Source organism: Anas acuta, chromosome 17, assembly GCF_963932015.1.
Source record: "Anas acuta chromosome 17, bAnaAcu1.1, whole genome shotgun sequence".
NCBI classification, from domain to species: Eukaryota; Metazoa; Chordata; class Aves; order Anseriformes; family Anatidae; genus Anas; species Anas acuta.
In genome coordinates, this window is record NC_088995.1 from 6,390,185 (window position 1) to 6,414,842 (window position 24,658).

Consider the following 24,658-nt stretch of genomic DNA (forward strand, 5'->3'; position numbering starts at 1 on the left):
GCACACATAGCATCAGGATTGAAGTCCTGGTTCTGCCTCAGATTTCTGTAATCTTGGACAAAGGACTTAGTTGGCTATGTACCTCATTTCTTCCATCTCTTAAATGCAGCAAATAGTATCTAATTCACAAAACATGCTTAAAAATAACACACGGGTCAACTGAATCTTGAGTGAGGTAACATGAGCTGCTCTAACATCAGTTTATCTTTCTTTCCTGTGAGCTTTTTGTCTGACTCTCCCGTTACCTCTTCCAGAGGATTCCCTCCTGCCACCTTTGCTTCTCCAGGGCCTAAGTTGCTAGTAAATTCCCAGCAGGGGAAAAAGAAAGCGGGGAAAAAAACAAACAACCAAAAAAAAAAAAACAGTATGTTTTTGGAAAATACTGAGGAATGGTTTCAGTAACCAGAATTAGGTACTCAGGATCCCAGCTGATGGTGTTAGAATGGGATGGAAAGAACGAACCCAGCTCTAAAATGGGAGCCAACACAAAGGCTTTGTTCATTGCTATTGTTCTCCATTTGGTGTATGTGCTAGTAGCATTTCACTGCTAAAATGTGAGACTGTGTCTAGTCCTGAGGGACCCCATTGGTCCCTTTGCGCTTTACAGCCTTCCCCAGGCACTGCTGGAGCCTGGGCAGTAGCAGGACCCTTTTTTCCAACTGACTGCACCGGTCTTAACACCTAATGCTTGCAGCTCCACTGGACTGGGACAATGCTGGGATTCTCCACTAAATCCTGTGCCCTATATTAAAAGCATGCAAGTAGTATGGGGAAAAGGCAATGGCCTTTATATTTTGTATGTGTAGGCTGTGAGGTTTGAGGCTGCATTAAGAGAAATCTTGTGTGATAAGGGGTTTCTTGCCAGTGTGGAGAATACGAGCAGATAATCAGATTTATGAGTCTCCGGTATCATTCAAAACCCACTGTATTACACTCTCTTCTCCTATCTCATTTTATGACCACGTCCTACCTTCACACCCAGTCTTAGGCAGGATGCATGGGGAGCACAGCACAGCCTCCCATGCCATCATCCGCTATGTGTCACCCCCCAGACCTCAAGGCAGGAGCTGGTTTTTGCTCTCTGTGCTGGTGATGCAGTCTGGTGCCCAGAAGGAAGCTGTCTTTGAAAGAAAGTAGGGCAGTGTCCAGCAGCTGGGGCAAGACTCTTCCAGTGACAGCGGCCTGGTAAGGAGGGGGGAGGTCTGGGGGCACCCCCGCTTCCTTTGTTGCTGGGCTGACACACGTTGTGCTCTGCCCAGAGCGCTGCAGAGGAGACCTCTGGGCAGCAGCATGCATGCTCACCTGCAGTATCTAGCATAAAAGGGTCCGTGTTCTTTACGGATTCTTAGGGCCAAGGGTAAAAGCTATAATTAATAATACCAATAGAAAAAGCAGCAATAATAACAACTCTGATGCTGTTAAGCCATGACCTGAAAAAACAGAACAACAAAAGAGAAGATGTAGGTCTGATCTCTACCCCTCCTCCTCCTCATCCGCCCACGTCTCCATGCTTCTTTCTTTCTTAGTTTTCTTTTCTTTTTTTTTCTGCTCTGGACATATCCTTGAATCCTGGCCATTCCCCCAGCTCATGGGATTCCCATTATACATGCTTGATATTTAACAGCTTTGGCGTCTTCCATAGCTGGGAGTGAAAAGAGAAAAAACAGCTCAGAAATGTAATGGAGCAAAATCTGCATACTGAGCCCTGGTTCCATGTCCCTTTACACTGTTTACTTAGACCTTAAAAGCTACGAGCTGTGGCATCTACTCAAACTTCATCAGCCCATCCTGCCCTGATGCTGGCCTTGGAGACACTGCCAGCTCCAAGTTCCTTCTGCAGCCACCTCATTAGTCCAGGAGGATTTTGTGTGTCTTGTGGCCGCCCGATGCTTTTTTAAGTCTCCTTTCTTGCAGCTGGCTTTGCTGCAAACTGCTTGTGTCTGCTGTGCGGGAGGGGGCTGAGGGCACTGCTCGGGTATTTGGGGGGCAGAATACATGCTTTTTTTCTTTGATAAGAAATCCCTGAGTATTGCCAACAGCTAAACTTACCCCTACGTGAATGTTTCCATTATTTGCTTGGTAAGCTATGATGCATCTTTGTCACACGGCGAGGTGTTGGTGTGCTCTGTGCTGTGCTAAAGGAGTAAGAAGTCTTCTCTCAGGTGATCATAACCCCCCTTTGTATGACTGTACATACATAGATATTTTAAAATTATCATTATCTTCAGGTAAAAGAGAATATTGTGCCATTTTTGATTGGAATAATTCAGAATGAAGTAAGCCCTTCAGAAGACCAAGTAAAACGTCTTAGCTGAAACCCAGCCTCCCTCCATGCCAGCCTCGTTCTGCTGCCTGAAGGAGTCCCTAGAAATCCCCACACTTCTGAGCTCTCCTTGGCTGAAAAAGAGTTGTGGTCAGGTGGACCCCCCAAGCAAAGCAGTAGCTATCCCCAGCCTTTTTTCCCGCTAATTTTCTGAACCTGTTTTTTGGTTTGGTTTGTTTTTTTAAATATTTGGTTTTTTATTTTGACCAGCGTATATGAGCTTTCTGGCATCAAGGGGTGATGCACAGTATTCACAGAGGCCTGCCGGTTGTGATAGAACTGGAAACGTGTCTTATGAGTATTTAAACAGTCCATTTGTGTCACCTTCCTTTACATGTCTAAAATTTGGAAGTAAGCATTGTAGTGTCACTTGATGTGAGTCAGTGGTGACAATCAGACACTTCCAGAGGGCAGTTCATATGACTGGTCTAAGATGCTTGTTTTATAACGAGGCAAACATCATATCCCTTTTACCACAGCTATAAATAAACTACAGGAGAATTAGCTCTTAATTAGACACCTCAGTTTTAGACATCTTAGTTAGATCTGATTCTTTACAAATAGCCTCTGTGGTCCTTGCCTACATCCAGCTGTTGGGTTGGTTTTTTTTTCAGCATCTCTGACCCAGCAGGGCAGGAAGAAATTATCCTCTCTGATAACATTTTCTCATCTGACAGACTCCACAGAAATGTCTCAAAGGTGAAAATTTTGGTCTGTGTTACTCACAAGTTCTTTTTCCTTTGCAGTAAGGGAGATGCTCTGGCCAAAGCCCTGTTTACCCATGAAGAAACTTCTTTGGGGGGCTGAGCTTTCAGGTTTTGTTTCATGTTCTGCCCCAGAGTTGCAGCCCCAAGAAAGGCTCAGTTCCTTCATTTTGGGATTCATCTATTTGAAAATCCATTGCAGACCTTCAGCTGTCAAGGCTGGAAGCCCAGGATATCTGAAGTTAACTCTTTCATTTCACAGGAGGACTCAGGGTGTCAGCCCATTAAATAACTGAGGGCAGCTTCCTGTACTCTAGTAATCGAGTCTCTTGTTTAATGACACCATGCAAAAGCAGCAGCAAATAAATACTGCAGTCCTTTCAGACAAGCTGCTGCCAGACACCGTTCTCCACTGGGACAGGAGAACCCCTTTGTACTCAAATGCAATTACTGCTTTCCTTGCTGGAAGTCGGATGAGAATTGGGCTCCCTGAGTTAACCCCCTTGCCTTTGTTGCACCTTTCAGGTTGGTAGATGGTCACATATTTATAACTCCGTGTAGAAGCAGGTCAGCATATTCTTCAAGGGCCATTATCCTGCAGCTCCCTTCAGCGCTAGGTACACAGCAGGGAGTTGCATCAAGGAAATGCATTAAGACGAATCAGCAAGAGAGAAGGGTACCTCTGGGCCAACTCCCTGCTTCTCAATTATTTATACTTCATAATTTCCAGCAAGTCACTGGCTGTTTATTGGTGCTCATCTATAATTGAAGAGTTTCCTAGATCACTGGCCAGCTTTGCTTAAGATGTAGCTGGCCGTGCTTTTGAAAGCTGTTACGAAAACCCCACAGGGAAAGGCAGGGTCTCAGGAGTGGCTGGTCATCCATTGAGGATACACCCTTTTAATTTTTGGCTTTTGTGGGCACCTGGGACTGGTAGGTTTCCAACATGTGGTTTACCATCTGTGTTTGACCACACCACATCACGTAGGGACTGTGTGCTACAGTACCAAGATGACCCCAACCAGGAGGTGTTTCAAGGATTCTGCCTTCTCAAGCCCATGCCCCTACAGTGCTCTGCTTGTTCTGCCAAAGAAGCAAGAGGAGGGTTTTGATGTTCTTAAAATTCTCAAAGAGGCCATGAAAAGGAGCTACTGTTCTGAATTGAGATGAAAAGCCAAAGGCTTGAAAACATCTAAGAACTTAAAATCTAAAGGGAAAAAAATCAAGTGTGCACTTATGCAGAGGGCGTGCTTGGCTTTGCATGCTTTGGATGGCTCCTTCATCAGGCCTGTCTGGTCTTTCTCAAATAACATTTTGTTTCTGTTTTGACTTAATTTTTCTCTCTTAATTTCAAAACAAAATTATTTTGGCTGAAACAGCTGAACTTTTTTGTTTAGAAACACTAGAATTGGCTATTTTGAAATTTTTTTCCAAGTTTTGTTTTCAAACAAAAAATTGGCTGGAACCAACCATTTCAGTGTGAACAACTTCACATTTGAGCAACTAGGAAATTCTAATGAAAAAATGTTTTGTTGAAATGTTCCCAACCAGCTCTATCCATCACTTCCTTTCACTACTACCCAATAAAAATAGCTCCCACATACCACTGCAGTCAGGAGTGCCATGTTACAGAAGAAGAAATAACTAAGCCAACAAAATGACTCACATTCCAAAGATAATATATAAGGTAGGGCCTGGCCAACTGGTTAGATTCAAATTAGAACCAGCCTCAGCCTTTCTGCCTGAAACAAAATGATCACAAAATATGATCTGTTGTTATTTTTTGATGTTTGTGCGTTTTATTTTCACACACTTCTATTCATGATCCCACTTCTGACATAGTGAAAGTGGACGTGCTTTTAGTGCCATTGAGACTGCTATTTCTCCTCATTTTTATCCTAACTAAAGGCAGGAAACACTAGGATTGTGCAAGGGCATTTGTTCTTGTAAAGAGATTTTTAGGTCTGTTTTGCCAGCTAGGACTTCTCATAGCCTGGTAAACTGTGCGTGAAGATGTAGACCCTTGACCAACTGAATGTTTATGCTGATGGCAGGGTTTGTCTTTTGAAGAGGTGTATTTCGAAGTAGTCACAATTGTGGACCTGGCAGCAAGCAGCTGATGTAACTCAGTGAGAGGTGTTAGGCCTAAGTATAAAGAAGTGGACCACTGTGGTCCTGTACGTCCTTAGGGCCTAAAAAGTCCTTTTTAGTATAAACATATGATTCAAAGACATAAAACTTTTAATGCTATTGTTTTTATGAGGTACTGAACTAATACTCTGAAGTTTAGCTTGTTAATTCTGTTGATCTTCACTAAGGCACTCACTCCAGCAGAATGAATCCTTCAGGTATCTACAGCTTTTCAGCCAGGTTGGTAGTGCTTTTAGGAGCAGCTCATGGTTTAGGGTGAATGCATTTTAAAGCAATCTATAAATCTTTATGGTCTTTGTTTTTCTTTCTCTTGCGTGCATACTTGGCAAGGATTTTCAGTTTGCATCACTGAGAATTTGGTTCACCTAAGTACAATGGGTGAGATTTGTCCACATCTGAGAAGCCAACATCAACCCCTTTGCACCTTTTAAATCTTCAAAACAGGACTGAAGCAGGACTTCATGGTTCGCCTAACTCCCGCACTGCCTTCCCCTGGGTCAGGCAGATGAAGGGGGAGATGGTGGAGAATGAATTACTGTGACCTTGCAATGTGCAGTGGAAGAGAAAGGTAATTTGGGGGCTGTAGTATGATTTTTTGCTTTATTTTCTCCATGGCCTTGGTGCTTTTGGTGGCTACTCGGACTGTTAAGTTCAGTTTTTGCCAACTTCTTATCAAAAATTGGAAGCTTAAAATGAAGTAAATTAATATTAAAGGTCTCCAGAGACCAACTTAATGGGGAAAGGTTCTCAGTTCAGCAGATTTAGTTTATACGAACGATGTGCAGCATGGGTAGAGTAAGAGGCCAGCATTTGATGGGCACACACAAAGTACACAGAAGAATGATGAAGTGGGAGCCAAACAAGTAGCTGGGACCAGTGACTGGAGGTGCAAAGGGGAGTTTTTTGGGGGTGTGGATTTGTCTGCTGGAGGAGTCAGCAAAATAGGTGGGATTTTTCAAAGGAAGATTGAACAAAATCCTGGGCAGTGTGGTGGGCACGGCAGCAGGGTCACACTAAATGGGAGGAAATCATAGTCTTTGTCTGTGGCTTAGTTTGTGAAATCTTTAAGAATATAAAGCATTGGGGTAACTGAAGCTTCAGGTGGTTGGTTAGGATATAAATGGTATCATAGTGACAGACAGTGTGTGGGCTGAGCTTTCTCCTGACCATAGCAGGCTCCCAGCTTGCAGCCACTGCCCCAGCCACGTCCCTGTCACACGAGAGGGGCCCTTGTCCTGCATGTACATGGGCCCAAAGAGCCTTGGGCTGCTGCCTACGTGTGCGAAGGAGCAGGAAAGAGGACAACCCCATAAACACCTGAGGGCAGTCATGAGTGTGTGAAGCCGGAGTGGTTTGAGGGGGCCGGAGTCCTGAGGTAACGCGGTGCCTGAGGGATGGAGAGGTGCCCAGAGCTGGGACTGCACCCTCTGCTTACAGCCTTTGGTCTGACTGTGTGAATCCAGGTGGGGTGAGGGCATGGGGCATATCACAGGAGAGGGAAACAAGAAATCCTCCTTCATCTGAAGTCATCAAAAAGGCTTTTGTGCCGTATACCTTTGACTCGTCTGGCTTTGAATCTAGCCTGGAACTGCCAGTGTTTACAACTGAGCGTGAGGGGGGCTTGGTGGTGTTTAATGCTTGCCCATTATTAAAGCTCGTTGCTACATGTGAACTTAGCGGCTCCAGGGGATGCTCAGGGAAGTTAAGGTGAGCAAGCCAGAAGCTGGACATTAATGTGGATGCAGCCAGTGCTGCCACGTGGCCTTGGCTTGTTATTGTTGAGGCCCTGTGGTGACCTGGCAGTGACTATCTGAGGCCTGCGAAGGCGCTGCAAGGAGCAGGGTGCTTCTGAGGAGCTGCCTAACCCCAAGGTATCCCAGATTATTTCCCTTTGGCCAGGTTCAGGGGGGCTTTTTAACACTGTTGTCAAATGTCCCTGGCAAATGTCAGCTCCCTGATTATTGAAATGATCGGCACAAGGAAATAAATAAATAAAAGACATAAGAACAGAAAGTGCACCCTCCCAAGATAGCTTTTATGTAGCTAGAAAAGTGAGGTGGTTTCCTGTTCTAAATATTTAACATGATGTTTATGATATGTCCTCTGGGGGAAGAGATGCTTGAAAGCTAATGTTTATGAAGTAAGTCTGGAGGGATGGAAAGGGGAGGGAGGGCACACTAACTAGAAGGAAAAAAAAAAAAAAAAAAAAAAAAAAAGGAAAACAAAAGAAAGAACCTCAGGAGATGTCCTGATTTATGGCTTTACTTGCTGGAGAAAAATCCCTGTTTTGTTAAAAAGGTTGCAACTGATGGAAACCAACTTCAGCTCAGCGCTTTTTGAAACCAGAAACCTGTTCCCTGAGTCCAGACAGGATCTGAGTCTGGGCCAGCAGGAATCTTTTACTAGCTGCTGCCTTCATGCTTCTGAGCCCCACAGAAGGCGGCGTATGTGTCTCCGCATCACGTGAGGTTGGAATGACGGTCTGATGTTTAAGAAGCTGAGCTACGTTTCAGAAAGGAGGGGTGAGTTTGGTTTCCTACTCTGCCAAAGGCTTCTAGTGTGATATTTGGGTGTTTAATCTCTCCTTGCCTCTGTTCTCTGTCTGGGAATAGAAACAATTTCCTGATTCACTGGGAGATTGAAAATAAATCACTTTCTTGTTATGTACTTAAATAAAGGCCTGGGTTCCCATTATTTCAGGAAGGATGACTGAACTTCTTGTGAAGCACACTCTGAATGGATGATATTTTTCAACCTGATTTATTAAAAGTAAGCCCAGTGCTTTGTTTTACCTTAGTAATTCTGTATGCAAACTGCAGCAGTTCAGGATCAGCTTTGTGTATGGCTTTGTCGTTCCTGCCCCAGGGTGTAAATCCTTTGGGGGAAAGCTGTAGGTCAGAGATATGGAAACACAAAGTGTTTCTGCTGCTCTGATTTTCAGTAGTGTGAGTTAGTGCAATTTTAAATACCAGCTATGCCTAGTACAGAGGGCATGTAACAACAAAGGCTGCTGCATTAGAAGGTTAGTGAAACTCTTGCATATTTTACTGTGTTGTCTCCTGGGTCCTCAGAAGAACTACTAGCAATTCTTCTGGTACATGCTGAGGGTCTTAGGTCTTGGGACTGAAGGGGCCTGAAAGGTAAACCTAAAAAATTTCAAACATAATGTTGTCTAAGATGAAACACCACACATGGCTTTAGCGTTGGAGGTTGAAGTTTTCAAAGACGTCAGAGGCCAGGTACAAAATCCCATGTCTTAATCAATACCTTAGGTTTCCTCAGTACACTGTGCTCAGCCTGGCTGGAAGTCAGGCCATTTGTTTCAATTATTAAATGTGGATTTATGGTCCCTGTTTTTTCTTGGAAATAGAACCACGCTTGGGACCAGTTTTCTCCTTGCAAATAACTGTGTTTGCCTGTAGTCAGTCCATGCAGTTAGAAACGTGTCAGTCACACTTATAAACATCCACTTTCCTGCTCCATTTTCTCACTATCCTCATGATTCTGACCTTTCTCACCAAAGTGTAACAGTTATACATCCTTTTTTTTTTTTTTTTTTTTTTCCTGGGATCACAGTGTTTTGCACAGAGCTCCTCTACATTTGATGGCTTTTCTTTGACACGCTATCAGCAAGCTCTTAAACAATTTTCCTGCAGAGAAAATCACTGTGCTGTGACGGTGCACCACTGGGTAATCCTATTTTGATGATAGGCAGGTCTGATTGGTCCAGCATGGGAAGATGTCAACTGGTGTTGATAATCTTAGTGCACCTTCTCACTCTATTAGCTGGTCAGCTATAATAGCTGCATTCTTCCAGTAACAAGTACAGATATCTTATTTAGATTTCTCTGAATGACTGATGCTGAATAAAAGCATTTGGATAACAGTCAAAACAGTGATGGCTGAAAAGGGATTTGAACTTCGGTAGACTTTAGGTGCTTTGGGTAAAATTTACCAAACACTGAAAGCTGATAATGTGTATTGCCTGCGTGTTGTGTTAAACACTGGTGACTCATTCACATTAAAAAACAAGGTAGGAGGCAATAATCTACTTCTTCAAACTAATCAATGGGGTTGATTATTCAGGAGGTGTGAAGAACGTCCCTTCTTTATACCTTGATTGTGCAGGGAAAAGGCTGTTGTACATATGTGGCATTTAATTTTTTTAATGCTCCCCTTTGCCCTAAAGTTGTGAATCTCTTAAATTCCAACATGAGAAATTGCCAAACATAAGAAAAACAGCCAATCTTTCCCCTCCCCACAATCCTACCGTACACAAACCTCCAAAACTTCACATAGTACCTGAGCATCTGGAGCCCTGGGCTGAGGGAAACATGGTTTTAAACAAAAAATCCCTAACTCTAATCTACAGCCCCCTTCAGACCTGCCTCTAGGGAGAAACCTACCAATTACTATTTACTTTACCAACCTAGAGTGATTTGTGGATGTATGTAAGAATTATTTACGGTTTCATGCAGGAAAAACTTTCAGCTCCCTATTTGCCCTTGTAAGTAATGAGTTGCCTCAGGGGATCAAAGGTCAGATTTTGGTTTTAATGCCCACCTCCTTTTAAAAAATAAATAAAGCAATCTATGTGAAAAGAAGAAGAAAAAAAAATAACAGTCTGAAAAGGCTCTGACTCCTGCTCTGCTTTGATGTTTTAGGTCTGGAAGGGATCATAAATTTGCTGGTGTGAGATAGAGTGATAATAAATGTAGCTTTTAACTGCTGGGTTTTTAGCTCACACAGCATCCATTATCACTGGCAACTGCAAAGGGAATGTACTTTTTTTCCTTGTTGCTCTTTAGAAAGATAAATATTCACCCCACTATCTGGTGATGTCCCAGAAGCTTAGACGTAGCCTCTCCTTGTGACTGTTCCCCAACAACTTTCATTCTTGGGCAGAATGATTCAGTGGTGTTGATAAGAGTCTGGAGGGGTTAGCTTCCCACTTCGTTCAGCATTCATTGCTTGGATATTTCTCAGTGGTTTCAGTTGTAGTGAGCTTGGATTAGCCAAGGAACTACTTGGAACAGAAAATATGTTTGGGGTTCAAAGCTGGAGAGCTCTTGAGGTTCCCTAAAGAGTTTCAAGCAGAACGACCACTTGGTTTTAGGAGGACTTTTGTTATCCATCTCGTCTGGCTTTCTGTGACACTCGTGCCCTAGAGCACTTCCTTCTTGTTTCTTGAGGATGAATAGGCCAAAGAGAAGGCCCTAGCCCAGCGATGGCTGCATGCCGTGTCAGCACGCTTTCATGCCACCCTTAGGACTGTATTAAGCTCAGACGAGATGCAGTATTGAAAATGACTTTAAAAGTCTGACAGATACTTTGTGCCTGTATGGAGCAGCGCTTCCAGTACAACCAGCTTAGTCATGTCATAATATTTTAAAACTACGTTGTTAATAAATGATCTTAACCACTTAGATGTCTATTAATGTCTTTTTGCTGAATGCCAGCAACCTCATATTCCAACAATTTCCACAAGGACTTATTGACCATGTATAGATTTGGAATGAATTTTGCCAAATCAGTTTATCGTCCCCATATATCTCTATCTGCTTTGCCTTGTGGAGCGAAACACTTTAGCTATGGTTTTTCTTTTCCTTAGATCAGCAGTTAAGTCGTCTTTACTCAACTTGCATCCATTATGGATCACTCCTGTTAGTAATATCATTATTTTATTTTATGTTTTAAGTTCAACCATAGATATGTTTCTTTAGTCTGCTGCAAAACTTAAAGATTTTCTGCATATTCTTTCAAGCCACCAATCTAAACGAGAAAGTCATCTACTCTAAATTCATCACCTTGAGAGCTTTTAGAAACTGTTTGATAACCTTGGGAGTAGAATGAGTAGTAGACAGCACTTAACTTAAATAACACTCAAAGGGTGACATTGACTTGGTCTTTACTTGCAACTTGTATACAGTTAAGATTGTGAATATTTTTTTATGATAGTTCTCGTTTGTATTTCTTTCAAGTGTAGTGTAGAATTTTCATTTTATGCCTTTTTTTAAATTCTGTTCATTGGAAGATATGTTTACATGCTTGGCTTTTTATTCCAGTCATGAGAATAAGCCTCTTTTCATAGATTCATAACAGTAAAGGTCAAAGGCATGCATTATCTAGTCTGAATTCTTCTGCAAAGCAAGCCAGTGTGTTGGAATCCATTTAGTTACAAGTGGCAGATTCGTCTTCCAGAAAACCTTCCAAACTTTCAGAAGTAGGCAATGTCCAACATCTCCTAGCAGTCTGTTGTAATAGTTAATTACCATGACTAAGCATTTAGCTGCTAATTTGAATATGTCTGGCTGTAGCTTCTGGTCAGCGTAATCCACCTGTTGTTTTACTTTAAGCTACAGCAATCTTCCTTCTCATGACATCAGCTTTACTTCTGAGTTTATCTTTGGGGCCTTTGAAGTTGTTACTGAGTATGCAGTTTTGTTCTTTTGCTGAGCCTCTATCTTTGAAGACATCTGAGAATTATTTTTAAATGCTGTCTGTATTCATCACATGGACCTCGTCTGCTTGCTTTGACCATACTTTTTGCTTCTTCCTGGGTCCATAGAGATAGCTCAGAGATGGTGTCTAGTGCATGCTGCTTAGAAGGTGAGACATTTTATCCCCCAAAGGGTATCTAGAATGAATGGGTTGTGTTACCTCCTGGGAATTCCTGTGCCATTGGTTCGGCAGTAAGCCTAGGTGACTGCCTTGGCTAGATCCTCCCTTCCCAACTGCTAAAACTAGCTGACATGAATCCAGCTCAGTTGCACACCATTACCTGTATTTTACCTAATTTTTATAACCCCAGAATTATTTTTATGGAGAATAAGAATAGCCATCCTGTTTTACTGGTAGGGTGTTACTGCTTCAGATTGCCCGTTTTTATCGGTTCATTCTTGGTTCTCTTTTTTGATAACCTGTTCCCTCAGACTAGCCCAAGTGTCTGAGGTACCACGTAAAACAGTAGGTAGGAGTGTCAAACGAGAGAAAATGGATCACTTGTTCTGTGAGTAATCTCACTGTAAAAGGAGACCACTGAAAATGATTCAAGTGACCACCTGGAAATCGAGTCTGGGAAAGTATCTTAGCATAATATAAACTTGAGCTGGACTCCAATGGCCACAAAGGCTGGACTCTAGATAAGGTTCATTGTGTGATTTAAAACATCTGCTTTGCTGGACTGGATCTTATCCATACTCCTTGGAAAAGGACAGCTACTCGTGGAAATGTTAGCCAGGTTCTGGATGCAGCTCTTGTAAAATCTCTCGGGGAGCTCCTGCTGTTCTTCCTCTGCATGTGCTGGAGCTGAAATGCCTTGGGAAGGCCATATACCAATCTTTACAACTGCTGTTTCAAATTCATGATGACTGTTGAAATGAAATTGGATAATTGGGATTAGGCAGTAAAACACAAAGAAGAAGAGGAACTGGAAATGGGTATCGCAGCTAACCTGCAGATGCCTGTTGAAAGGCAGGTGTGTATCTGTTTGTATGTTCAGGCTGGCAGCTGGAGAACAGTCTGCTCAATAGAAAACTATATGTGTAAATGCAGCAAAGTCATTTTCTCTGATGCAGCCATGAGGGTCTAAAATTTGAAAGAGGAAAGTTTTATGGGAAGAAGATTTTTTTCCCCTTTTATTAAACCAAATGAAATATTTAAGAGAGCAGTTAAACTTCTGGGTGCATGTGTCTAGTCATTTCCTCTTTTAGGGCAGGCTAGCCAAAACTGGATACCTGAATGCATGCATATGCTGGTTAAAAAGGGTTTTACCCTGGAAAAGAATTCCAAGAGTAAAAACTAAAGAATTGCTGGCTGACTTTAAGAATGAGTGTCATATTAACGTGCTGTTTCCTTTTTGTTATCAGTAGCTAATACCTATTCCCTCCGTGAACAAAATAATCAGTGTGGTATGTTGGATTGTTTTAAACTGGGGAACAGGGATAAGAAAATCTCAGCATCAAAGCAATCATGAATGAGGGCTTATCTGGGGAGCAAAGGTGGAATGAGCATACACCAGTGCATTTTAGAGAGTTAACCTCGAGGTCTGATAGTCTGCATCATGCTAAAATGCTGTCAGATTTCAGCAGTCAAATAGAGGCAGATAGAAAAAAAAAAACTTAAACATTTAGCTAATCAGGATTACACCCAGCTAATGGAGAGCAGTTGTTTTTCCCCCCTTCCCTATCATCCCGGTCGATTCAAATTGATCCTAGTTCTGCTGAGCGAGAGCAGTCCTTCAAAGTTTATTCTGGTGTCAATTTTTATAGTTTCCCCCACTGATCAATAGAATGCATAATCATTAAGGCAAAGTTTGTGAAAGCTAATCCTTCAATACGAGTTTTATGAATGGCTCAGAGTCATGGCTCTAACCATTTGGATGTAAGTGGAACCTTTAATCAGGTGAGTGACAGGAGACAGTCAATAGGATTTGCTGAGACTGGATTCTGATTTTCTATACAGCTATGCAGAGTGAGCAGGGGAAGGGGGAATGAGGATGGCCAGAGGAACAGACATAGGCTAAAATGGAAGTTTCTCCTCTTTTATTATTTATAAAATGTATTTCCAGTATTTTTAAAAAACACTTTGCACTTGCGTATCATTTTTCACCTAGAGAGCTCAATTGTCTTTGGGGACGTTTGCTGATGAAACACTACGTCATCTTTTTGTGAAGGTGAATAACAATTAGTGCTGCTTTACACTGCTGAGAGCTTACTGTACCGAATTTTCAAAGTGCTGCAAATTTGTAGCTTGTCAAAAAGGGGAAAGAAAGCAGGGACTAATGAAGTGACTTGCTTTGGATGTCATGGAGTAGGTCAGTGGTAGAGGAATAAGAAACCTTGGAATTGCTTTATTTTTGCCTACTAGACATAGGTGGTGGTGTAGCTTTTTCTTCTTTTTTTTTTTTTTTTTTTTTTTTTTTTTTTTTTTTTTACACATCCTTATCTCCTGAATTTGCAAGGGAGAGATCATTTGAACCGTGTAGACTAAGAAGAAGAGTAAAGAGTTACATAAAGTAGGGAACTGAAAAATCAGAGGGTGAGAGGGAAGATGAGCTGTTATGCGGAACTCATCACTGCTGTAGCTGACCAATATTCACTTGGTGGTAGCATTAATATCTTTACTTCTCTCCTTTTCTGCTATTTCAAATGAAATGAGAAAAGCAAACGTGCTCGCAAGGCTCTTTCTGTAGCAGCCACAAGTATTTTTGCTTGGGCAAATAACTTCTTGCTGAAGGATCTGCCACAGAGTGCCAGGATGAGAAGAAAGCAGCCAAAATTATGTTTCCATTCAGTATGCTGAGAAGTAAAGGGCAAGGTTTTAAGTTTAAGGTTTTAGTACAAAGACTTCCATGGCAATGAGGTGTTCTGAGTGTTCAACCCCAAAGCTTTTAGCTGTCAGACTGGACTATTTGAAGGCTGAAAAAAAAAGCTACAAAACTGCTGAGAAGCAAAGCTGGTATTTTCATTTGCACTTTCCAAGAAGAATGGAATGACAAAGGTGTATAACGTAAATAGTGATCAGTAATTTCCTTTGCAGCTGGCAGGTTGGGAGTTTGCTAAGAATTTCTAATGGTAAGTTTAAATTTTCAGTGAGTTGCCTGCTACAGCCTAATACAGCCCCTTTGGCTTCTTGCTTTTTGTTAGCTGGGGTTGTCCTAGTGCTCATCACCTGGCTCTTCCCTTTAATGATTTCACAAATGTTTTTGAAGCAGCTTCTCATTTGGGTGATTCAACGAATTTGTCCTGATCTTCTCCAGATGAGGAGCTGGCACTGTATCTACAAGTAATGCAGTAGATTTGGGAGGGGTTACGTCACTGCACTCTGTACATTAAGCTCAGTGCATATCGTGCTCCTGATCTTCTGACATTGCTGCATTGGGAGGTTGGTAGAAATAGGATTATTTTTTTTAGCTGAATTTATTTTCTGTGTTTATTGTTACTTCATAGTCCCCAGAGCATTTTGACATCATGGGAGAATAGCAGCCTGAGTAGATGGATGACAAGAGGTAGAGAAACTCTGCTTATGCAGGCGTCTTCAAAAAATCAGCAAAGACAGAGCAATGCGGGAAATACACCACCACTTACTGAGAGATGATCTCAGAATAGATCATGCCATGATAAACCCAAGGAGTGTGGTGATATTGGCTCAATGGGCTGGCACTGACCTGGAAATGCAGACCCAAACGCAGTCGGATTTCCAGGTGCAGTCCCATGCGGACAGGTTCTGAGGGTGGTGAATGGGGCAGCACCTCCACTTCCTCGTGATAAGGTCCCGAGGGGATGTGTGGTGGGCAAAAGCCCCCTTGCCCAGCTGTCCCTTACCTCTTAGAAAAATTTCTACCCAGTGACTATTAGCTGTTTCACACCTAGATCTAGATCTGACCCCATTGCTAAAAGATGTCTTTTCATCATTTTCTGTGAAATGCTCACAAGCCTCTGGCTCTGAAATCTCTTCCGAGTGACAAAGACAAAGATATGGGGTCAGCTCTGAACTTGGAAATGATTAGTTGCTGAGATGTATATCAAAGCTTTTGGTCTGACAAGAGCTAACCTTTGATCTGGTAAATGGGAACTTTACCCTGCAGAGGCAAGGGAAGGGGAGGAGAGGAGCAGATTGATAAATCGGATGGCTTGGGAAAGAGCAGGGGGAGCTGAGAGCTGGCTGTGTTGGTTCAGGTAGGAGAGACTGGGGAAAAGGATAGTAAGTCTACAGGTCTCAGGAAAATAGAAACAAGTGAGCTCATAGGCTGTGAGAATGATCCAACCTCTGTTCTTCTCCATTCCCTTCTCCACCTTCTGCTGTCCGCTTCGCAAGGGCAGTTGGTTTGTGGATGCTGGCGCTTGGGAATTAGGTAGTGGGCAGTGTTGTCCCACTCAGTGGCTTCCCTCTGGTGCCCTGAGCATCAGACTGTGAAGAGGCACAACACAAACATCTGTCTTATGGGAAGCTGGATCTGGAGAGGTTTCTTCAGAGTGGATGGTGGTTGTGGTTTGGTGTTTGGGCAGCTCGCTGGCCCTTGGTTCCACGTTAACCTCAAACATAGCCTCACAGTCATGGAGTTCATGGGGCATGCTTGCATGCACGGGTGGAACCTCCTGGAGTTCAGACCAGTCCTGGCAGCACACAGCAGCTAAGGTGCTTTCCAAAAGATATTTCTCCAGGATTCCTATGCTGATGTCTCTTTCCTCATGAATCTTAGCTCATCCCAAAGCTGGAAGGCTGTGTTTACGGCACATCCCGTTTTCCTTCATTTTTTTGTCACTGCTTTCCTTCTTCTCGCACCTTAATGCTGACCAAGTAGTTTTCCTGTTGCACCAAATGCTTCATTTCCTGATGGGCCCTTCCACAGGCTGACGGTGCTGTTTACAAGTGCTGCTGGATGCCTTGCTGTGAGTGATGAGCCTGTTCCCGGTCCTACACCGCGCTCCCTCCCCCTGCTTTCACTATGGTAAATATTTTAGTACTCGTTGAAATCAATTGAGCCTCATCAATTGGAAATAGAGTGTAAATCACTGGGACTTTTGCATTCACCCCAGAAATCAATTTTCACACATTAGGGCTATTAGCTTATTGAGAACTGTGTGATAAATGGCTGCGGGCCATCATGGAGCCACACCTGCCAGCTGTACATTTTGCATCTCAAACAGGCTCAGAAGCAGGGGGACGCCAAGGGAGGGAAGATCTCAGGTTGGTGGAGTGGTGCAGGGTAGGAGACACGAGGAGCATGCAGCCAGACAATCCGTGCCTGGAGATCGATAACACCTCCAGAGCACTAACTCATCCTCACAGCGACTGGAGACAGAAGGCGGCTCTGAGCCAAGTTGTGGTTAGGCATCGATGTTTTTTCCTCTCTCAAAGATGAGCATAATTTGGGGAGGAAAGGTGAAATGTAGATTATGAACAGTTAATAAAACTAATGCAGTAGTTTAAAAAAGAAGCTTTTCCACGAGTAAATACCTTTCTTTCAAACAGCAGCTGGAGCTGGGGTGTAGAAATGCCTCCTCCTCCTGCCATCCCAGTGTTGTGGGTGAAGTGGACGTGCAGTTCCTCACAAGCTGGAGTTTCACTCTGTAATGCCTTCCTATTTTTGTGAATTCTAATAGTGGCAGCTAATAGGCTTTTTGTTGAACAAGTCCTGCAATTTAAGTGTCTCTATGGTTTTGTTTAACAAGGTAAAGAATCTGGTGGCCTAGCTGGATGAAGCGTACAGTGCCCAGCAGGTTCTTCTGTGGCTGTCTGGAAGACCCTGGTCTCTATTTCCAAGACACAAAATAATCCGTTCTTCTCGGTTACTAGTGCCGAACACGATTGAGGGTGATTCCAGGGACTTGGAGGCTCTGCATGGTGCAGTCTGTGTTTATTTGCATTGTAGTTTGGCGTTTTACACATGGAAGCCACCTCTGGGCCAGAGGAAGTCATGCATAGGCAGGGCAGTCTCTAGGCAGACCTCTGGCTAGAGGTCTTTTCTTATCCCTGTACTTCTCCATAACAGTTTGTCTCAAGCATGTATTTCCCAATATTGGATATTTCTCTTTACAGTAGGAAGGAAAAAAAAAAGAGTGTGTGGGGGGACCTTGAACACTAGATCACCAGATAGATTGTGCAATGTAAGTAACAATGAATTTTCTTGCTGTGAGGTGAATATAGATATACTGCTGTAGTTTGAGGAATGAAAACCAGAGTTACTTCAGTAGACAGAGAAGATCTGTGTCATCAAAGTTTCTTTCTCAAGAAAAGCGATGTGGGCTTAGAGAGTCAAAGCTCCTTCCTGTGGGGAGCTGGAAGAGAGTGACTCAGCTGCTTCTTGCTCATACGTTTTGGCAAGGAAGCTCAGGACTGGTGTAATAGGAGAAATTTCCATGCTCCAGCACTACGGAGACTTGCCCTGGCACAGCTGCTGTAGGTGGCAGTGCTGTTGACTTGGACGGCATCAGGAGAGCATTCTGAGAGCAACAGGCAGCCAGGAGTGCTGGCACGGCAATAAAGATGTCCAGCGTGAAGGAGCTTGGCTGCCACTTGTGGGTAGCTGTGACCTGCTCCCTGGGACCAACTGTTTTCTTGATGCTTCGTCACCCCATGGGCCTGTCTTCTTGCTGTGAAAGACCAAGCTGCGGGACAGAGAGCTCTGACTCGCTTCCAGATAATCTTTGCAGGCCAGCTGGAAGCAGGAAGCAGTGGCCTGCTCCCTGAAGAGTGCCAGCGTGGTTTGGCAGCCCTCACAGCAGCAGACAGCTGGCTTTAAAATGTTCGCACCTAAAAGCTCCTGTGCTTCATCCGGCCACACTCCTGGAACATTTTCCAGTCGCTCCATCCAAAATGTTGCCTTTCCTCTTCCTTACAAGTCTCATATCTAGCAACACACCCTGTGCTGCTCAGACCTGTTGGTTACCTTATTCCCAGGATCTGGAGTTTCAGTCTGGTCGGCTGCGATCAAGACTCCGGGCAGGGGCTGCATTACTTCTCTGACAGTCCTGGGCTCTCACCCTTAGCTAATTACTTTGATCCTTTACACTTTGTAAAAATTCTTACAACGCAAACTAAGTCCCCCCTGGCTTTAACCTTGCGACCTAACTGGCCCTTGTAAAAGGGAGGGAGAAAACACACAGTCATGCACGCACAAGCACACACACGCACACACACTCACGAATATGCCTATATACACATCCCCACAAACTGCCTAAAGCCTGTTCCTTTAATAGTTTCCTCCCAGGACTCCCACAAAAAGGCAAATAAAACTCCTTTTACAAGATAGCAGGGCAGCATGAAGGATCAACTTCACCAACAACAAGTTCTTTCTTCAGTTCATTTGTTTTTAACATACTTTTCCTCCAGATTTTGATCCTCTAAGTGCCTCTCCCTCCTCTTCCTTTCCCTTTTGAGGCTTCCATCGTTGTTCCCTTTGCCTGCCCTGCTGCCAGCAATTTAATGGCTAAAACAAGCGGTGTATTTTTTCAGGATCTGCTTGTTCACAGGGAATAGCATGTGTATGAACACACACTGCTAAATTCCCCTTCCATGACTAAGGAATGTTTCTTTTTTTTTTCTTCACAGGAGCTAGCTAACAAAAGAAATCCTGAGGAGAGGGAAAAAGCATCGTAGCTATGACGAGGAATTAAACAGACCAGGGATCTTCAGCCTGCGAGGCAGCTGAGGAAAGATCCAGTAGAGGTCTATAAAATTGTGAGTGGCCTGGAAAAATGAATTGGTTGCTACTCTTTTACTTCAGTTACCAGAAAAAGCAGTTTCAGAAGAAACCAAAGGTAACAGTTCCTCATACAATGTGCATGTCTCTTTCCCCTATACCACAGCTAGGAGAACCATTTTAGAGAACCTTAACTCGGTGAACAGCATAAAGAAATTTAAGTTTCTATATGGTTTAGATTAAGCATGGGGAAACAAATTTGTTTCTTGCTCCTTTACTGGCTGACCAGCATTTATGAAACTTACACACACTTAATAATCTTGAGACTTCTTTCTCTCTGACATACTTGGTTAAGAATGCTCAATATTGTCTAAAGTTACTGTAAACCAAAAAGTAGTGACAGATGCCTACACATCATGATTCACAAGCCTTGTTTCTTTAGGGAAACACAGAAAAAATAAAAACCTTCATTTGCCAATAAAACCCACATTTGGATCCCTTTACCATTTCCTCAGTTAAGCCAAAACCAAATTGTTTGAAAGCTTTTAGGCTTTCATTTATTTCTCCCTTCTTTCTAGTATTTTCTGTTTCCCATGCCTGAACTAGAACTGATAAAGAAAGGAAGGAGTTTGGAAAGAAAATCCAGCACGGTCTGTTGTTCTTAGTAGATCACTTGGATGTGATAATCAAATAAATCCTTGGTGTGACACCAAGGATGTCATCTGATGTTTTCCAGGAGCCATGAGATGGATTCTGAAGATTTTGTCTTGAGGGGAAAAGTGCCCTACCCTTTTGCTGAAATGTCTGCATTAGGTCGTGCTGTTTGATTTTACTTTATGTTAAGATCTTGGATCTGAGGCTCAAGCTGGTGAGAAAAGCTTCCACAGCATCGCTGCAGGATGACTGTGCCTATGCAATAACTACACACAAAGGTGCTTTATTTGTACTTTAATGAGAAAAATCACAAACGTGCAAGTCCATTTGACAGTTCCATTACTGAGAAAAAATTGCCTTTTCCAGAGAAGCTTGGGGTTGCCATGTAGTATGTCCTTCTAACCCATGGGACCTACAGGATGCTATAGCAGAGGACAGACTTCTGTCAAATTGCAGAAAGATAAATTCTGCAAATAGAAAATCAGTCAATTTTTTTATTCTTAAATCTAAGCAGAAATCTGATGTAGTATTTAAAGTGATCATCTATTCCACAGGTTACGGTATTAGGAGAACAGAGAAGAGCAGATTATATTAAGGAAGTTCTATGACATCGAAAGATTTTAGAGATCAAGTGTAGACATTTCTTGAGAGGTTTGTCTTTAGAAGACCTAGACTGAGTCCATCCTCTAAAATCATACAGTGGAGAGATTCAAAACTGTGTCTCCTGGTGTGATTTAGTGCCCTGCAATTACTGTCCATCTCTGGAGTGAATTACTTCTTTTTCTTTTTTTACATGGGTTAAGGATGGAACATGGATAGGATAAGCCCTAGCTTGTTCTGTCCACTAATTGTCCCTAAGATGCACCACACAGGACAGTCACAGTGTCTAGTTAAGATCTGTGGAAGTCAGTTTAGCAGATAGTGACAGAATTAGGAACTGTGTGTGTTTGAAGCAAAAGTGGATTTTGCCAGTTGCTTGGGCATCAAGGCTTTAGGATCAACATTGTGATGAAGAGACAGCCTACTGACTATGAAGAACAAAGGGGAAATCTTGGTAGGATTTTCATACACGCCCCTTTTTCTCTTTGAAGAGGATAGTTGTTGAGACAGGGAGCTCTTTGGCCAAGGTTCTCAATTTTTTTACCTTGCTTGTATAGCACCTAGCACAAGAGTGCCCTTACTACTTGCTTAGGATTCCTTGGGATTCTCGTATTATACTTTGGAAACACTCTGAGAAATAACTATTCATGTAATAGAAATACCAAAAGGAACCTTCCCAGCACCCCTTCCCCTGTGAGAGATCCTTTGTGGTTTCTCTCATACCCTCAAGGCTTGTGAGCGTGATTTTATCCCATGCCAAGTGACACTTGAATTTCCCAGTGCTGAGGTTTTTCTCCATTTTTGTCTAGGTCAACTTCCCACATGTGTGAGTCTGAGTGGAGCCATTTCAAGGCTCAGTCTCCATAGGGTGCTAACCATGCCAAATCTCTGACCACATCCAAATTCTAGTAGAGGGCTTGGAGATGGCCTCTCTTTCCCCCAAGTTGCCTGCTTATACTAAATACTGGGGCAGCTCTCTAAAATACTGAAGGAACAAAGCATGCAAGGCAGTAAAATGAGGCAATTAAACCTATAAAACCAGGGTTTACAAGGAAATTTATAGTGTCAGAGGCTTTTTATAGCTTTTTTAGATTAGTTTAAATAAAAAAGGGGGAGAGAGAAAAAGACAGGGAGAGAGAGAGAGGACCTGAAACTTGAGGAGACTTGAAAGTTCAGAGAAAGGCTTTTAGGAAACACAGAGGGGTAATAATTAGAGGCACATTTTCCATTTCACTGTCTTTGCAAATTGAAATTAAAGAAGGAGAAAAAAAAAAGCATGCACAAAATAACTGGCAGTTTACATTGCACCCACTTCCTGCTATTCCCATTTGATTTTTCTGTTGCTGTTCTTTTGTTTTCTGGTCAGGTGAAAACGTCTTTTCACCTGGGCAAAGGAACTAAAGTGAAAGTGATCTCAGGTAAACCAAAATGGTATTTGGCTGTTTTTTTACCCTTCTCTGCTAGGCCTATACTCGCTTGGTTTTATAGTGCACTGTGTGCCTTGCAGCTCTAGAAGCTTGTGTTCAAGAGCTAAAATGGAGCCAGCACCTGATTAAGGCAGATTTGATCAGGTAAGACAATAGGCCCTGTGTTTTAAAGAGTATGCCACATTTCACAGCTTCTCCTGCTTCCTTTCCCACTGCAGTGCACAATGTGTGCGTGAGTACAAACACACACGTCAGCTTGTGCCCAGTTAGACCCATTCTTGGCTTTAGTCTGCTTCTACCTGGAATGAATGAAAGGTGATCCAGATCTTTCAAATCCCACATCCTTCTCTGTCTTCCAAGTAGATCCTTAAAAAGGCCAAAGTCTGCTGCTCTGCTAATTGTCTTGCTGTTGTACTGTTGTTTTGTAATTTTAGTCTTTTTAGAAATGTCTCCAAAGTCTGTGCTTTGTGATGGTAAGGACAACAGTCTCACCTTACTCACATGGGTATGTCATTCTAATGTGAAGGGGAAATGTCCACTGGCAACATCTTTGTCATCATTATGCTATCTGCGTTTATGCCATTCGTAAAATTACTCTTTTTGTGGTGTTTCTGAGATACTGCCCACTGCAGCTCTGTTAGAGAGCTGAGTGCTGTCTTCATGAAACGCATTGCTTCATACCATCTCTTTACCTCATTTTCTTTCCCAGATAGAGTATGCTGTGATTGGTGTGATAGAGTATAAATTCTGTTTGGTTGCTAAGTATGCAATCAGTAAATTACTAATTAACCGTAGCAATTCATCATCCTTCTACTGTGTAGATTTTTAGAGAAACCTACCAGTTCTCTAAGGCAATAAAAATAAACTTAGAGCAAGATTGAAAACAGCAACCTGCACTTCAGGTCAGTTTAAACTGCTTATGTGGGAACATTTTGGCTAATGGGGATGGTGCCACAGGAGAAGTGTTCTGCCATAGGAGAAGCATTTCACTACCCTTGAGTTCTTCAGAGGAAAGGAAGATTGTTCTTTATAATCTTTGGCTAATTGGAGTTGGTGCATTCATTGTAACAGATACATTGATAATCTGAATATCTACGGAGCACAGTGATTGCTTACTAGCTGAGTAACACGAGTTTTTTCAAGCACAGACATTTTTTTCAGGTGTTACCTTTTGGTGTTCACAGTTCCTGTTGTGGTATCATGATACCATTTTGGTTTCTTCGCCCACCTGTCTTAAGCATTCTAAGCAGCAGAGGGAATGTTGCTATTCCATTCAGGTTTTGGGAACATTTGTGTTAAAACTGGTGAAGTATGTGGCATTTCATTAACATCTTTTCAAGCACTCTGAAACACGTACTATCTGGGGGGGATGCAGGGTGAGGTGCTCTGTTTTTTGTTGGTGGTGGGTTTCTTTTTTTGTTTGTTTTGTTTTTTACACCCCGCTCCCCACTTTTGTTTTCTACAACAGCCATAGAAAGTGGAGTTAAAAAAAAAAAATAGATCAGGATATCAACATGATAAATAATCCCCTGTTGTAATTTGCCAATGTCTAAGATAACCAAGAAAAAATAAGCTGCCGTGTTGGAAGCAGGTGGGGTCCCTTGCAGAGAAGAGAGGGTATAGACAGATACAGCTCCAAGGAGTCATTACAGCCAAATTGCAAAAGGTATGGGCACTTCTGAAATGCTCCACACAACTTCCCATCCTAAAGAAGGTGAAAAGAGAAACACAGTGAGACAAAATTACCCGTTTCTGATTGTGTTTATGTTGGGGTAATTATTTTCACCAGAGACGTTGTCATTTTACAGTGAGATTAGGATCAAGCCCAATATTTCGAAGCTTAGCCTTAGTTTTTAAAGTCTGCAAATGTATGCTGCTGCAGGCACATGATAAATAGTTCTGAAATCAATATGGAAAGCTATTAAAAATGTGGTTTTGTGTCTATGTCTAGTATGGTACATTAAGATGCATGTATCATTCTACATTCTTCCCTTCTCTCTATATATATGTGTGTGTGTATGGGTGGAAATTTTGAAAGTACTCAACATTGGTCAAAGTGTCCCCAATGGAAAATATAACATTGACCTCAAATAGCATCACATTTTAGGTCAACGATGAGTGATTTTTAAAATACTACCCTTAAGCATATATTTAAAGAGGAATTGCTAGAGTGAGACTAAGTTCCCTGATCCTAAAATTCTGTCTGAGAAATGGTGATGAGAGGGAGAAAAAGGTAGATAGAGCCCCCCCCTTTCATTTGTCCCAGATCAGTACTGCTTTGGCATTTCTTTTGTGATTTCCCACCAGGGACTTTTTGTAATCTGAAGACCTGTTCAAGCAGGAAAGTGAGCTGGCAATGACTATTTTACGTCTTTCATGTTATTGAATGCATCAAAAAACGAATAGCTGGCTGCACCAAGCTCTCAAAACAACAGGGAAAAAAATCTTCACATTGGCTAGCTGCTAAAGACAACTTTTGGTAAGCACTGAAGTCAAACAAACAACTTTTATGAGTGAGAAGATCCATCTGCTATCACTAATCTTATAGATTGTTCTGTTCTCTGATACTTCAGTATTTTAAATAACATCTAATGGGCCAGAACGTACGAAGCAATCAATGTTTTTCAACTTCCACAGTCATCAGCTGCAGGTA

General features: G+C 42.4%; 1 long non-coding RNA gene across 2 annotated transcripts in view; it reads left to right on the forward strand.

Annotated features, from left to right (window-relative positions):
- Positions 1-24,658, forward strand: part of LOC137841408 (uncharacterized) — a 210,727-nt gene that overhangs the window by 9,607 nt on the left and 176,462 nt on the right. For both annotated transcript variants that reach the window (XR_011088606.1, XR_011088605.1), the window contains exons 2-3: positions 19,234-19,442; positions 20,061-24,484. This is a non-coding gene — a long non-coding RNA (uncharacterized lncRNA). The remainder of the gene's footprint in view (positions 1-19,233; positions 19,443-20,060; positions 24,485-24,658) is intronic.